The 6,994-nt window shown below is 50.5% G+C and overlaps 1 long non-coding RNA gene across 1 annotated transcript; it reads right to left on the bottom strand.

The window, feature by feature from the left end:
• Positions 1-2,580: 2,580 nt before the first annotated feature.
• LOC309622242 lies at positions 2,581-4,288 on the bottom strand. The gene is made up of 2 exons (XR_014240624.1): positions 4,234-4,288; positions 2,581-2,675 (listed from the first exon to the last, which is right to left on the bottom strand). It is a non-coding gene; the product is annotated as an uncharacterized lncRNA (long non-coding RNA).
• Positions 4,289-6,994: the final 2,706 nt, after the last annotated feature.

Raw genomic sequence — 6,994 nt, 5'->3', positions numbered from 1 at the left:
TCATCTTGCCAGGCCACAGGATTCCACCAGCAAACCGCAGTCCTGTAGCCAGGCCACAGGTTTCTGCCATCAAACCTCAGTCAAGTTCCCAGGACACATGGTTCCAGATTCAAACCTAAGTCATGTTCGCAGGCCACAGGGTTCCAAAATCAAACCTCAGTCATGTTCCCAGGACAAAGGTGTCCAGAACCAAACCTCAGTCATATTCCGAGGGAACAGGGTTCCAGAAACAAAACTCAGTCATGTTGCCAGGCCACAGGTTTCCACCATCAAACCTCAGACATGTTCCCAGGTAACAGGCTTCCAGAATCAAACCGTTCTCATGTTCCCAGGCCACAGGGTTCCAGAATCCACCGATGTCATGTTCACAGGCCACAGCGTTTCAGAATCAATCCTCCGTTATGTTCCCAGGCTACAGGGTTCCAGAATAAATCCTCAGTCATGTTCCCAGTCCACAGGGTTCCATAACCAAGCCTCAGTCAGTTTCCCAGGGCACAGTATTCCACAATCTAAACAGATGTCATGTTCCCAGGCCACAGGATTCCAGAATACGCCTCAGTCATGTTCCCAGACCACAGGGATCCAGATTCAAACCTCAGTCGTGTTGCCAGGACATAAGGTACCACCATCAAACCTCAGTCATATTCCCAGACCACAAGTTTCCACAATCCAACCGATTTCATGTTCCCAGGCAACAGGGTACCAGAATCCAAACCGATGTCATGTTCCCAGGCCACAGGATTCCACAATCTAACATCAGTCATGTTCCCAGGCCAATGGTTTTCAGAATCAAACCTCAGTCATATTCCCAGGGCACTTGGTTCCAGAATCAAACCTCAGTCATGTTCGCAGGACACAGGGTTCCAGAATCAAACCTCAGTCATGTTCCCTGGACACAGGTTTCAAAAATAAAACCCCAGTCATGTTCCCAGGCCACAGGGTTCCAGAATCAAGCCTCACTCATATTGCCAGGCCACAGGGTTCCACAATTAAACCTCAGTCATATTCCCAGGCCAAAGGGTTCCAATATCAAACCTCAGTCCTGTTGCCAGGCCACGGTTCCACCATCAAGCCTCAGTCATGTTCCCAAACCTGAGGGTTCCACAATCAAACTTCAGCCATGTTCCCATGCCATAGGGTTCCAGAAACCAATCGATGTCATGTTTCCGGGCCACAGGGTTCCAGAATCAATCCTCAGTTATGTTCTCAGGCTACAGGCTTCCAGAATAAAACCTCAGTCATGTTCCCAGTCCACAGGGTTCCAGAACCAAGCCTCAGTCAGTTTCCCAGGGCACAGTATTCCGCAATCTAAACAGATGTCATGTTCCCAGGCCAAAGGGTTCCACCAGCAAACCTCAGTCCTGTTGCGAGGCCACAGGGTTCCACCATCAAGCCTTAGTCATGTTCCCAAGCCTGAGCGCTCCACAATCTAACCTCAGTCATGACCCCAGTGCACAGGGTTCCACCATCAAACCTCAGTCATGTTGCCAGTCCACAGGTTTCTGCGATCAAACCACATTCAAGTTCCCAGGCCACAGGGTTCCAGAATCAAGCCGCAGTCATGTTGCGAGGCCACAGGGTACCACCATCAAACCTCAGTCATGTTCCCAGGCCACAGGGTTCCTCCATCAAACCTCAATCATGTTCCCAGGACACAGGATTTCAGAATCAAACCAATGTCCAGTTCCCAGGCCATGGGTTGACAGTACCAGGCCTCAGTCATGTTTCCAGGGCCCAGGGTTCCACAATCAAACCTCAGTCATGTTGCCAGTCCACAGGTTTCTGCCATCAAACCTCAGTCAAGTTCCCAGGCCACAGGGTTCCAGAATCAAGCCTCAGTCGTGTTGCCAGGACATAGGGTACCACCATCAAACCTCAGTCATATTCCCAGACCACAGGTTTCCAGAATCCAACTGATTTCATGCTCCCAGGCAACAGGGTACCAGAATCCAAACCGATGTCATGTTCCCAGGCCACAGGATTCCACCATCAAACCGCAGTCCTGTTGCCAGGCCACAGGGTTCCAGAATCAAGCCGCAGTCATGTTGCCAGGCCACAAGGTACCACCATCAAACCTCACTCATGTTCCCAGGCCACAGGGTTCCTCCATCAAACCTCAGTCATGTTCCCAGGCCACCGAATTCCACAATCTAACATCAGTCATGTTCCCAGACCAATGGTTTCCAGAATCAAACCTCAATCAGGTTCCCAGGGCACTTGGTTCCAGAATCAAACCAATGTCAAGTTCCCAGGCCATGGGTTTCCAGCACCAGGCCACAGTCATGTTTCCAGGGCACAGGGTTCCACAATCAAACGTCAGTCATGTTGCCAGTCCACAGGTTTCTTCCATCAAACCTCAGTCAAGTTCCCAGGCCACAGGGTTCCAGAATCAAGCCTCCGTCATTTTGCCAGGCCAGAGTGTTCCACCATCAAACCTCACTCATGATCCCAGGACACATATTTCCACAATGAAACCTCAGTCATGTTCCCAGGCCAGAGTGTTCTACAGTCAAACCTAAGTCATCTTGCCAGGCCACAGGATTCCACCATCTAACCTCAGTCCTGTTGCCAGGCCACAGGCTTGCACTATCAAGCCTCAGTCATGTTCCCAAGCCTGAGGGTTCCACAATCAAACCTCTGTCATGTTGCCAGGACACAGGGTTCAACCATCAAACCTCAGTCATGTTCCCGGGCCACAGGATTCCACAATCTAACATCAGTCATGTTCGCAGACCAATGGTTTCCAGAATCAAACCTCAATCATGTTCCCAGGACACAGGGTTCCAGAATCAAACAAAAGTCCAGTTCCCTGGCCATGGGTTTCCAGTACCAGGCCGCAGTCATGTTTCCAGGGCACAGGGTTCCACAATCAAACCTCAGTCATGTTGCCAGTCCACAGGTTTCTGCCATCAAACCTCAGTCAAGTTTGCAGGCCACAGGGTTCCAGAATCAAGTCTCAGTCATTTTGCCAGGCCAGAGTGTTCCACCATCAAACCTCACTCAAGATCCCAGGCCACATATTTCCACAATGAAACCTCAGTCATTTTCACAGGCCACAGGTATCCAGAATCAAACCTCAGTCAAATACTCAGGACACATGGTTCCACATTCAAACCTCAGTCATGTTCCAAGGACACAGGTGTCCAGAATAAAACCTCAGTCATGTTCCCAGTCCACAGGGTTCCAGAATCAAACCGTTCTCATGTTCCCAGGTCACAGGGTTCCAGAATCCACCGATTTCATGTTCCCAGGCCACAGGGTTCCAAAATCAATCCTCAGTTATGTTCCCAGGCCACAGGTTTCCAGAATCAAACCGTTCTCATGTTCCCAGGCCATAGGGTTCCAGAATCCACCGATGTCATGTACCCAGGCCACAGGGTTCCAGAATAAAACCTCAGGCATGTTCCCAGTCCACAGGGTTCCAGAACCAAGCCTCAGTCAGATTCCCAGGGCACAGTATTCCACAATCTAAACAGATGTCATGTTCCCAGGCCACAGGTTTCCAGAATCACGCCTCAGTCATGTTCCCAGGCCACAGGGATCCAGAATCAAACCTCAGTCATGTTGCCAGGACATAGGGTACCACCATCAAACCTCAGTCATATTCCCAGACCACAGGTTTCCAGAATCCAACCGATTTCATGTTCCCAGGCAACAGGGTACCAGAATCCAAACCGATTTCATGTTGCCAGGCCACAGGATTCCACAATCTAACATTACTCATGTTCCCAGGCCAATGGTTTTCAGAATCAAACCTCAGTCATATTCCCAGGGCACTTGGTTCCAGAATCAAACCTCAGTCATGTTCGCAGGACACAGGGTTCCAGAATCAAACCTCAGTCATGTTCCCTGGACACAGGTTTCAAAAATAAAACCCCAGTCATGTTCCCAGGCCACAGGGTTCCAGAATCAAGCCTCACTCATATTCCCAGGCCACAGGGTTCCACAATTAAACCTCAGTCATATTCCCAGGCCAAAGGGTTCCAATATCAAACCTCAGTCCTGTTGCCAGGCCACGGTTCCACCATCAAGCCTCAGTCATGTTCCCAGGCCACAGTGTTCCACAATCAAACCTAAGTCATCTTGCCAGGCCACAGGATGCCACCACCAAACCTCAGTCCTGTTGCCAGGCCACAGGGTTCCACCATCAAGGCTCAGTCTTGTTCCCAAGCCTGAGGGTTCCACAATCAAACCTCTTTCATTTTGCCAGGCCACAGGGTTCAACCATCAAACCTCAGTCATGTTCCCAGGAAACAGGGTTCCAGAATCAAACCAATGTCAAGTTCCCAAACACATGGTTCCAGAATCAAGCCTCAGTCATGTTGCCAGGCCACAGGGTACCACCCTCAAACCTCAGTCATGTTCCCAGGCTACAGGGTTCCTCCATCAAACCTCAATCATGTTCCCAGGACACAGGGTTCCAGAATCAAACCAATGACAAGTTCCCAGGCCATGGGTTTCCAGTACCAGGCCTCAGTCATATTTCCAGGGCAGAGGGTTCCACAATCAAACCTCAGTCCTGTTGCCAGGCCACGGTTCTACCATCAAGCCTAAGTCATGTTCCCAGGCCAGAGTGTTCCACAATCAAACCTAAGTCATCTTGCCAGGCCACAGGATTCCACCAGCAAACCGCAGTCCTGTAGCCAGGCCACAGGTTTCTGCCATCAAACCTCAGTCAAGTTCCCAGGACACATGGTTCCAGATTCAAACCTAAGTCATGTTCGCAGGCCACAGGGTTCCAAAATCAAACCTCAGTCATGTTCCCAGGACAAAGGTGTCCAGAACCAAACCTCAGTCATATTCCGAGGGAACAGGGTTCCAGAAACAAAACTCAGTCATGTTGCCAGGCCACAGGTTTCCACCATCAAACCTCAGACATGTTCCCAGGTAACAGGCTTCCAGAATCAAACCGTTCTCATGTTCCCAGGCCACAGGGTTCCAGAATCCACCGATGTCATGTTCACAGGCCACAGCGTTTCAGAATCAATCCTCCGTTATGTTCCCAGGCTACAGGGTTCCAGAATAAATCCTCAGTCATGTTCCCAGTCCACAGGGTTCCATAACCAAGCCTCAGTCAGTTTCCCAGGGCACAGTATTCCACAATCTAAACAGATGTCATGTTCCCAGGCCACAGGATTCCAGAATACGCCTCAGTCATGTTCCCAGACCACAGGGATCCAGATTCAAACCTCAGTCGTGTTGCCAGGACATAGGGTACCACCATCAAACCTCAGTCATATTCCCAGGCCACAAGTTTCCACAATCCAACCGATTTCATGTTCCCAGGCAACAGGGTACCAGAATCCAAACCGATGTCATGTTCCCAGGCCACAGGATTCCACAATCTAACATCACTCATGTTCCCAGGCCAATGGTTTTCAGAATCAAACCTCAGTCATATTCCCAGGGCACTTGGTTCCAGAATCAAACCTCAGTCATGTTCGCAGGACACAGGGTTCCAGAATCAAACCTCAGTCATGTTCCCTGGACACAGGTTTCAAAAATAAAACCCCAGTCATGTTCCCAGGCCACAGGGTTCCAGAATCAAGCCTCACTCATATTGCCAGGCCACAGGGTTCCACAATTAAACCTCAGTCATATTCCCAGGCCAAAGGGTTCCAATATCAAACCTCAGTCCTGTTGCCAGGCCACGGTTCCACCATCAAGCCTCAGTCATGTTCCCAAACCTGAGGGTTCCACAATCAAACTTCAGCCATGTTCCCATGCCATAGGGTTCCAGAAACCAATCGATGTCATGTTTCCGGGCCACAGGGTTCCAGAATCAATCCTCAGTTATGTTCTCAGGCTACAGGCTTCCAGAATAAAACCTCAGTCATGTTCCCAGTCCACAGGGTTCCAGAACCAAGCCTCAGTCAGTTTCCCAGGGCACAGTATTCCGCAATCTAAACAGATGTCATGTTCCCAGGCCAAAGGGTTCCACCAGCAAACCTCAGTCCTGTTGCGAGGCCACAGGGTTCCACCATCAAGCCTTAGTCATGTTCCCAAGCCTGAGCGCTCCACAATCTAACCTCAGTCATGACCCCAGTGCACAGGGTTCCACCATCAAACCTCAGTCATGTTGCCAGTCCACAGGTTTCTGCGATCAAACCACATTCAAGTTCCCAGGCCACAGGGTTCCAGAATCAAGCCGCAGTCATGTTGCGAGGCCACAGGGTACCACCATCAAACCTCAGTCATGTTCCCAGGCCACAGGGTTCCTCCATCAAACCTCAATCATGTTCCCAGGACACAGGATTTCAGAATCAAACCAATGTCCAGTTCCCAGGCCATGGGTTGACAGTACCAGGCCTCAGTCATGTTTCCAGGGCCCAGGGTTCCACAATCAAACCTCAGTCATGTTGCCAGTCCACAGGTTTCTGCCATCAAACCTCAGTCAAGTTCCCAGGCCACAGGGTTCCAGAATCAAGCCTCAGTCGTGTTGCCAGGACATAGGGTACCACCATCAAACCTCAGTCATATTCCCAGACCACAGGTTTCCAGAATCCAACTGATTTCATGCTCCCAGGCAACAGGGTACCAGAATCCAAACCGATGTCATGTTCCCAGGCCACAGGATTCCACCATCAAACCGCAGTCCTGTTGCCAGGCCACAGGGTTCCAGAATCAAGCCGCAGTCATGTTGCCAGGCCACAAGGTACCACCATCAAACCTCACTCATGTTCCCAGGCCACAGGGTTCCTCCATCAAACCTCAGTCATGTTCCCAGGCCACCGAATTCCACAATCTAACATCAGTCATGTTCCCAGACCAATGGTTTCCAGAATCAAACCTCAATCAGGTTCCCAGGGCACTTGGTTCCAGAATCAAACCAATGTCAAGTTCCCAGGCCATGGGTTTCCAGCACCAGGCCACAGTCATGTTTCCAGGGCACAGGGTTCCACAATCAAACGTCAGTCATGTTGCCAGTCCACAGGTTTCTTCCATCAAACCTCAGTCAAGTTCCCAGGCCACAGGGTTCCAGAATCAAGCCTCC

Source organism: Balaenoptera borealis (assembly GCF_965194805.1).
Source record: "Balaenoptera borealis genome assembly, contig: HAP1_SCAFFOLD_1868, whole genome shotgun sequence".
Lineage (NCBI taxonomy): Eukaryota > Metazoa > Chordata > Mammalia > Artiodactyla > Balaenopteridae > Balaenoptera > Balaenoptera borealis.
This window is presented reverse-complemented; position numbering and strand designations above follow the sequence as displayed.